The sequence below is a fragment of the Setaria viridis genome, chromosome 8, assembly GCF_005286985.2.
Source record: "Setaria viridis chromosome 8, Setaria_viridis_v4.0, whole genome shotgun sequence".
NCBI lineage: Eukaryota > Viridiplantae > Streptophyta > Magnoliopsida > Poales > Poaceae > Setaria > Setaria viridis.
In genome coordinates this window covers 22,250,350-22,260,840 of record NC_048270.2, presented here as the reverse complement: position 1 = coordinate 22,260,840, position 10,491 = coordinate 22,250,350, and the positions used below count along the sequence as shown (strand labels likewise).

Below are 10,491 nucleotides of genomic sequence, written 5' to 3'. Positions count from 1 at the left end.
TGAGGTGATGTTGAGCATACTTTAGCCGGTTAATTTGGGTTGTTCTGCCACACTACCACTATTTTTATGGAATCACGATGCCATAGAATAAATACTTAGTCCATATTGTGCACTTGAATTTGTCAACGATTCAACTAAATCAGGTCAGAATTTGATATCTTATAGATGCATAGCCTGGTTCCAGAAGGAAATTTTAATACCATCAGTTATTAACCTTTATGTTCCTGTTGATAGTTCATTGCATTATTCTATTGATGGTGAACGGTGCTACAAAAGAGTGTTTGTTTTCCGGATCAATCTTCAAGTAAGAAAGTTTAAACCTGGTGTTTCTTTACATGCTCAATACGAAGATCCTACAACTATATCAAGTTCTGGATCATTTGCAGTTGAGCATGAAACAGATTGCTATATTTCAGTATCTCTCCGTGGCAGGTGGCTTCGATGCAAGTATTCTGAAGCTCTTATTTGTACCTGTCCTGTCGATCAGAAATTTCGTACTGACACAGAATTTATTGCAGCCCTCGAAGTTTATTCTAGATGTCAGTTAAATGTGCAGTGCATTGGCAACAACAAATATATCATACAATTACCTTATGGGCCTAATATTTTTAGTATTCATGCCAACCTTCTGAATGTGCAGAGTGAGTTTGTATTAGAACCTTGGACACCTGCATTTGGATCTTACATAGAAAGTTTGGATGACTGCATTAAGATCCATCTTAAACATATGTGTACTGAGATAGTGATTACATTCATGCTTGGTCACTTTTGTTATCTGAAGACTATGGATTATGCCGCAATACTTGATGAAACATCTGAACATTATTGGTGTACTGCATGGTGCAAGAACATGCAAAAAATACCGAAGATCCTTTGTATTAAAATTTTGCCAAAATGTTTCACTACTTTATGCGAGATTCATCTACATGATAATATTCAGCTTGCAACTATAAGAATCAATATTGTCGCTAATTACACGGATCCTGCTAGTATTTTTGCTGAATGATAATAGGAACGCGGTCTTATAGGTATATATATGTGCTTCTTATGTTGTTTGTTTCTGATTAAATGCATGTACAAATATTTATATGTGGTATAAATCTATGACTTTACTTTAACAATTCAATACATGATTTGTTATTCTTATACTATGGATTTATATGTATTTATATAGGAAAGTAATCAGAGTGCTATTTCCAGCCTCAAGATATATGGAGTAATGCCTTCAACTTCTATGTCGGGATATACATCCTATGCTTCGTTAATAAAAGTTATCAAATATGCGAAACTTTGTTTCAGTGGTAATATAAGTTGTAAAATATGCGAACCTTTGGTTTAGTAGTTATGTATAGAAGGTTGATTGTCAGTTCAGTGTTGTGCCATGTACAAATTAGTAGCCTATTGCACTTCTGCGGCAACTAATGGTTATGTATGGTCATACTACATGTGGTAGTATCATATAACCTGTATGTACCTTATACGACGCGTATTTTTTCCATATCTTTTATCAGAAATTTAGTTGAAATATTTTTTGCTAAAAATTTGACAATGTTCGGTCACCTGATCGATATTTTATAAATTATTGAAAATCTTCTTTGAACCTTTTTATAATTACCATATTTAGTGCCAGAGTCTGATGGTTTACTTTCTTAGGGCTGCTGCAAAGAAGCAAAATTAAATTTGATTGGAAATGGCTAAATCAGAATGGCGATCTTCCCTATGACATTTTGGGAGTATGTGAGATGGTTCAGTATATGCTTCAAGATTTCCCAATCAACCAATGCAACCTTAAAACATTGAATAGTTTCCTTTTGCTTAAATCTTGCATCGGCAGTTAACGATCAGAGAAAGAAATGAGAATCGACAAAGAAGCGAGATATAGATTCACATGTGGCCGCCAACGTGTTGATATGTAGTGCTTTTTTAGTTTTGGGTTCTGTCTATATATATATGCTCTTCACTTTAATATATTGATGTTTGGGATTCCAGAGTTTCTCCTAGTTCAGATTATCCATTGCGATTATGGTGTGGTCTAAGCTATGTGATGTTTCGCCGGCGAGCAAGAACTAATGTGTGCATGCTCGTATCGCTCGCATGATGGGATCACTACTAATAAAATGACACACGTAACAATTTGCACACAGAAAGATTTGTTTACTTAAAAGTTATTTAACTACCTGTAGATATAGCAACCAACCAGAAATGCAACAACTGAAGCTTAATCCACAATTTTTGATCCACCATTTGTAGACCTAATGAACTCCTAATGATCCAAAAACTGGTAACGGCCCATTATACGCTGCATTCATCAAAACACGCAGGCCAATAATCCTTGATATGAGCCCAAAAATGCACCAGCTACAGTGAAACAACAAACCAAACAATAGCGTAATGAGCCAATAACGAACCAACCTTTTCCTCAAGGTCTAATACGATAATTGAAAATATATATCAAGTCATTCCAGCACTTACACTAAAGCAATGCAAAAGCAGCGATGCCGAAGAAATTCAAATCACCAAAAACACGATACAACAACATCGCTAATAACAACAAGGTCGCTTGCTCCAACGTAGTGTTTCCCATCATTTACATGATGAACCAATCACACAACATACTGCCTGTTGGCCACCGAACAAAAAGCTTGGAACTTCTGCTCACCAACGATGTATCGAAGTAGAGCAAGCATTTAAAAAATCAATATACTCACGCTAGCGAACCACAGGTGCCGCTTATTCACACCTATGGTGCAGCAGCAAATAGGACAACCACCGAAGAAATTATCATCACTGAAAAAGACATGAAACAACCTAAATCTGGCAACCACGTCCAAAGGTAAACCGTAAAAAAATCTATCTACCTCATCTCTAACTGTGAAGTTTTCCTCCGTATCATGCAAAAAGCACCAACACAGTGCCCAACACATGAAAACACAATGATGTAGGTACTAAAATATATATATTACAGATTCACAAGTTAAACTAGCCAACAACATCAACCATAAAGACAACACAATAATAATAATAACAAATACAAACAAGTATAATTGCAGAACCCACAAAGCATCCTAGACCATCACCATTGCACTTTCTTTGCAAGGAAACACTTTTTAACATTGCTTGAACCATCAAGAACACCAGGCTAACCCCACTATCACCTGCACAAAATCGTAGCAATATCATCACAGTTAGGTAGCAGAGGGAAAAGTAAGTACATAGAATGGAAAATGGATAAAAGGAATAATTCCAACGAAGTTAAAAAGCAACCTCTTCCACTGAACCCATTGTTAGAGTATATTTGGTAGTTGTAGATATACGTATCATAGACTGCCATATGTATCCATGGGAGTCTTGCCTCCCAATTCTTATACTCAATATAAACTGGTCGAGAAGCTCAATTCAATACAATCAACCAATCTATTATACCCAATTGTATTCCTTCCTACATGCTATCATGAGTTTAGGGTTTTAGATCCTAGGCCAAACCTTCTGCTTCCACTCCTCCTACCTACCTCCCGCACGCTGCTGGCCATCCTTCACAACGCACATCCAGCGCCCCCCCTCAACGGCCTCCTAGCGCACCCCCGAGGAGGTTGCCCATGACCTTCGCCGGGGGCACCGCCCTCCATCTCCACAGAGAATCCAGTTAATCTGCCACCCTCCGTTGTCAAGCAAGATTAGATCATGAAGAAATTCACTCGGGTGTCACCTCTGCTCCTCTCACCGCTGCCCTCGGCCGCGCGCCTCTACTCCTTGCCTTGCCGACCTCAGCCGCGTGCCTCTACTCCATGCGCCTTTGCTCCTCGTGCCGTCGCCCTCGTCCACGCGCCTCTACTCCTCGCGCCGCCACCCTCGGCCACACGCATCTACTTCTCGCTCCTTTGCTCTGCATGCCTCGGCTCCTCGTGCTGCCGCCCTCGGCTGTGCATCCCCTACGCTACCAGTTTCCCCACGCTGTGCTCACCACCACCTTGTGCCACCGTCCCTTAGTGCATGATTTTCTTGCGCTACTCTGCCTTTTCTGTCTATGTGTGCCTGAAGGTTATACACGAGATGCTCTTGCTATGTCTTCTTTTTCTTTTGGCCGATCAGAGATCGGGATTATGTCACCCACCGCCCGTCGACCTCTCGCCTCTACTTCGACATCGGCGTCGACTTCACCAGCTCCTGCCCCGTCTTCGACTATACGGCTTGGTGAGATGGACGACGCCCTAGGGGACGCCCGTGTGCACCGTCCTCATTGCTACTTCATCTGCATGTCAACCTCTGCTGGCTCGTCGTCACCTTCACCGATCGAGATGCCTCCGCTGACTTCGCTCATCATCGTATCACCTCACGCATACCCAGTCTGATCAGCCGATGGGCGTGATTCACCCGGCTCCCGGGATGTTCGTCCTCATATTGCGCGCCTCTTCCTCGAGTATGGAGGGCTACCGCTACATCACCTCTTTGGGCAGCAGCAGCGCCATCCATGGTTTCCTTCGCCGTTGCATCCTCACCGCCGCGGACCACATCAACAACCTCGTCGTTACTACGAGTCGCTGCACCTTGTGTGTATGGTCTTCGTCGAGCTGTTTGAGTTCTTTGCCGTCTCCTTCGAGCTCCGCCGGTCAAGCGAACACCCTGACTGCACTGTTGAGCGTTCGACCGCACCGGCGAGCCCCCGACTGGTCGGGCAAGCGCCCCGACCGCACCTCCTGCTCCTCCGCGCCCTGTCACTCGGTCTGTGATTAGGGCCACTGCATCGTCTACGTCGGCCTAGCTGCATCGACTCCCCCCCTCTACGATTGCCTCGATGCGTCTCCGTCTTCATCTTTGGCGTCTACGCGCCACCATCCTCACAGCGCCTCCTCGTGTGCCCCCGGCTTCATGTACGGCTCCCTCATCTTTGGCAACTTCGACTGGTACGTCACGCATGGCATCCTCGACCATAGCTACTCATCCTCCTGCTCAGCTACCTCGACATTGGCACAAACAGCTATTATCTGCATGTGTTACTCGCTGGTTTTTCTCTCTAGTCGCAGCATCCGCACCGCACCGACGTTATCATTGTGGGGGGATGTCAGTCTGTCAGCTTTTTGCCTTCAGCTTCTTCTCCAGTCTCACCATCTACGGTGCTCCCGTTGTGACTGCAGAGAGATGTTAGAGTATATTTGGTAGTTGTAGATATACGTATCATAGACTGCCATATGTATTCGGGGGAGTCTTGCCTCCCAAGTCTTGTACTCAATATATACCAGCCGAGAGGCTCAATGCAATACAATCAATCAATCTATTATACCCAATTCTATTCCTTCCTACACCCACAAAACATCCTAAGACATCAATGATTCAACATTTGCCTACAGGAAATCGAATCAATATCATTACAATAAAATAGTGCAATGAAAAATAAGTACATGGACCAACAAAAAAATAAACAAAAAAACTAAATGGAATCAGGAAGCAACCTCTTCGTCGATGTCAATTGAGCTCCCTTGGCATATCTGGTTTTCTCATGCTTGTCAGCGCCACCAACCTTATCACTCTCATGGTCATCGTCGCTCCTTCTGCACTCTAAAAACATTATACATAAGTAGCTACACAGGGAGCAAACAAACATACACAATGCAGATGAACAAAACCTTAGGATTCCTTTCCTCGCTTTCCGTATTATCAACCAAACCATCTATAACTGCATGAATCTTCAAATTCTCTACAGCAACACCACTGTGAGCCCTTGTACCAGCAAAAGTACCACTGCCAGTAATTGAAGAAGAAATTAAGTAGTTAGATCTAGCAACAGGCAAACAAAGGATAACATGCATAAACTACCAAAAAAAACACATGATGGATCAAGCATTAACGACGATGAACTTGATCCTCCAATGTTTTCAACATGCTCATCCCTAGAGCTATCCCAGGGAACGAATTTACCTCGGAACAAAAAAAAAAGAAAACAAAAAAATACCATTAGAGCTATCATTACCATTCGTCACGATGAGTTACGTGTCCTCTGCACACGTAACCCAACAGATGCAGAAGGTTGCTTAGAGGAGTCAACATTGCTAAAAAAGATGACGCCTCAGTGGCTTCAACATCATCATAATCCTGTATATCTAGCGTACAAGCTTGCCTCCCACAGAAAGACTCCACCCCATTAACTTGAAAAGACACAACTCTCTGTGTCAAATTCTTCTGACTAACAGACACAACAAAAATAAACTTTTGAGATACAATAGCAGCAATCTCTCTTGGAATCCCATCATTTTTCATAAGAGACATAACAGTCTTCCCAACCACTTGCTGAGCTACCCTTCCAAAGAGTACAAATTCAGCAGCAGCCGTACCATCGGAACAAATTAAACAGAGGCGGTACCTACAATTTGAAAAATTAGGGAAAAACATAAACAGTACCAATAGTAACAAAACAATTGCTGCCTAAAAAATGTACTTAGGAATAGCAGTAGTAGAAGTGCAACCACCGCTACGAAGGTACTCAAATCCATATGGAGCAGAAGCCTTATGGCATCTAGCACAGGATGAAAACTACCATGGGTGAGTAGTACTAATCCTCACTATTGTCACAGGAAACAGAAAATTTGTAGCCTACAAGAGAAACAGATACACACTATAATAAAATACTATGACATACAACAATATTAAAACTACACGTAAATAGAAATGTTAAATTACCTCAACCTCTCAAGGATCTAAAGCTCGAAGTTCAAAAACACTCCTATGCGGCAATTGATCAGACCTATGATAATCACTGCCTTATTCATGAATAATCCAATCTATTTTTGTGAAATTATCACCAAGCCTGGCAAACACAAATAAAAATAGACACAATATCAATGGATTAAGTTTGAAATTTAAAATATCTAAGGAAAAATAATGCAGGCAACACACACCTTTCAAAGAATTCATCTATTTCTACTATATCTTCATTAAGGTACCATTTACAAGCTAACCCACCAGACAAAGTCTCCTCACCTGCACGAAGTGAGAACCAAACCTGGTATAGCAAACATCCAAAACAACCAACACAAAGAAGACAATACCAATTTGAAAACTAACCTTGGTACGACTTGACCAAAGTACCAAAAAATATCCCAACAACAGCATGTTCCTAACCAAGCAGATGAACCTCTTTAGCGTCAAACTCATTTGCACGATTTCCCCATAAAACAAGCTTCATCTCAAGACCACTGCAAACATACAATAAAAATAAATCACCAATGCTACATACAAATATAAATAACCCTGTATAAAAACCAATAGAATTTAACTCCAACGAGCAAGCAACATACCTCAAATCCTTGAGACCAATGACTTTTCTAGGTGTATCAATTGAATTACTATGTACCCGTATATGAGTAACATCAGACACACCAACTATCATTGCTATAACATCTGAAAATACACATAATCATTGTAAGAGGAAATAACTTTTAAAAGAATAGTGAATAACTCAAAATAACCTAATAATCAATATCGCATCAGTAACATGTAAAATATGCCTGACTTCCTACACGCGAAGAAAGATCAGAAAGTGGTGACAGGTGAAACACAAATTGAGGAAACAATTCAACAACTGATTCAACACGATCCATCTTCGTCCATGGGTGAGTTTGATCATATACTTGGCACAAAAAAGGCTTGTAGGAAGGCTTCATATTGACCACACGGAACTTACTAAACGAATACACACCACCTTCTTAGACGTCTCTCCTAACCTTATCAACATCATGCCCACCAGCTTCGGCATACATAACGTCTCCCTGCACACCCAACAGTCCGATCAACATACATACACATAAATACAACTACAAACCGGTCAAAAAGCATGCATCTTTTCGTCTACAAGGACCAAATCAAGATGCAAAGCAGGCTGTCCATCTCGAGTGCCGCAATAATCCCACATGCGAGCGATACGAGCACGCAGACAATAGTTCTTGCTCGAAGGTGAAACATCACATAGCCTAGACCACACCATAATCGCAGTGGGTAATCTGAACCAGGAGAAACTCTGGAATCCCAGACATCAATACATTAAAACGAAGAGCCTATATATAGATAGAACCCAAATCTAAAAAAGCACTACATATCAACACGTTGGCGGCCACATGTGCGTACCAAACAACACATCATCGTAGCAAAGAACATGTCAATGTACCAAAGAACACATCAACACTGCGCCGATGCACATGTATACACCACCGCTGCGACTTGTAACAATTTTATATATCTAATATAAACAAACACAAAGCAACCAAGTGCATCCTTATCCTTGAGGCTTCCAACCAGGGCTCCCAACAAGTGGGATGAAGACACGTAGCCCAGCACCTCAAGATGGAGCAACGCCCCTTGGACCTGGAATCGATAAGCAAAAAACCTAAGGGTTTTTTTTGTATAACTACACGCTCCGGTGGCAGCCCCGGATGGCCGAGTCGGCCGCAATCAGACGGCCACAAATTTGAGCCAACGTGGCCAGGCCCGGAGGGCGCACCAGGACCCCCCATTAACAAGCACAAAGCAATCAAGGAGGTGGCGTGGCCAGGCCTAGGGGGCATGGCAGAACCCCTCATTGACACGCACAAAGCAATCAACAAGCGCATTCTTATCCTTAAGGTTTCCAACCAGGGGGCATGGTAGGACAAAGATACGTAGCCCAACAACTCATAATGGAGCATCTTGGGCCACAGGCACGCAGCGAGGGCGGATGGCGACGGGGGGTTCCTCGCAAAATGCTAGGTAGACATCTTTTCGCAAAATCGACACAATTTCCAAATTTTCTTTTCTTGGTGTAGAAATATTTTGGAGTGGGGGGGGGGGGGGGGCGCGATAGAAAAATGAATGTGTTCACTATAGACAGGGGGCCTCCCTGAACCTGGAATCGAGAAGCCAGAAACCTAAGGGGCTTTTCGTGGAATTGCGTGCTCCAGTGGTAGCCCCCGGATGGTCGGATCGCCCACGATTGGACGGCCGCAAAAAAGAGGTGATGTGGCTAGTCCTAAGGGGCGCAGCAGCACCCCCAGAATAAGGGGAGTTGATATCTTGATTAATATTAGGTATGGAAAAAATAGAGTAAATGTGTTTTTAATATTTAGTCATTGCAATCAAATTGAGGTAAACAAATTGTAGGTGTAAGAAATAGAATTTGGTCATTGCTACAATTTTTTGGATAGTTTGCATGTCAAATTAGAGTGAGATAAAAATTACACCGGTCAACTTAATGCTACAATTGTGGAACAGGATAGCAAAGATACACTAAAGACTACAAATGCTCCATATTGGACTTCACGGAGTTAAGAATCCAATAATAATGGTAGACGAGAAGAACTTCGTGTCCACAAACTTGGGCTGAATATTAGAAATGATCTTGAAATAGTTTTCCAAACACCTTTTGGAGCCATATTCTCATAATATAAGTATGGGGGCCCAATAGCCTGTTCAGGCAGTGATCTATTCAGTAACCTTGTCCCATCGGCTTTTGGTTGGTTTTGGCTTACCAAAATGGACCATGCTCAGTGAATAGATCTTTTACCTGAATAGGCTATTGTGTGCCACCATACTTTTATTATGAAAATGTGGCACTTGCTCTAAAAGACTTGGACAATTATTTCAGGATTCCTTTATGATATTCAGCCCGAGTATGTGGACTCGAAGATCTTCTATTGTACCATTATTTTCTAGTACTTTAGGAGCGGAGGTGACTCTCCATAGACTTTGGAGAAGATTGACTCATGTGCAGAGATGGCTTGGAGGGCGAACATTCTGCTATGTTGTAATATTATTTTAGGATTATTGACTACGTGAAGTCCACTATGGAGCATCTCTAATGTTTAGTGTATATAGATCTTTATTGTCTTGTTCCAGAATTCTAGCATCTTTCTTTTTGTTGACGTAGTGAACGATATGAAGGTTGATTGGTGTAATTTTCATGTGAACTATTTTTATCTTTATGAAGGTTGATTGGTGTAAATTATCAATATTGATCAAGTTCTTTATCTAATATGAAGATCTATGTTCATTTTTCATGTAATACGATGCAGATGGATCGGCAAAGGATGTATGATGCAGATAGACGTATCAAGGAGTTTGTTGATGGCTTGCATTATTTTCTTGAAGTGGCCAGAGCCAACAAGCCAGAGAAGGGATTCATATGTTGTCCATGCTTCCAATACAGTAATAAGAAGGACTACTCATCCTGAGGACTCTTCACAGCCACTTGTTTACATACGGTTTCAACCTAACTATTTGGTTTAATGGAAGACAACAAAGAAGAGAAGGATGATAACAACGTTCCAGATTGGGCTACAGGCCAAGCTTTTGCAGATACTACAATGGGCAAGGCTAATGAAATAAAGTTTGCAGAAGGACTATTAATAATTGTTTTCTAGATCCTTATATTTAATTATTGATGTAACATTCACATATTTCTAAATTACAGATGTTGCGAATTAGAGAAGAACTATTGGAGAAGGAGAGTCGTTTGGTAATCCAAGAAGC

At 41.6% G+C, this 10,491-nt stretch overlaps 1 pseudogene; it reads right to left on the bottom strand.

The window, feature by feature from the left end:
• Positions 1–5,425: 5,425 nt before the first annotated feature.
• LOC117866237 (uncharacterized) lies at positions 5,426–8,013 on the bottom strand (annotated as a pseudogene).
• Positions 8,014–10,491: the final 2,478 nt, after the last annotated feature.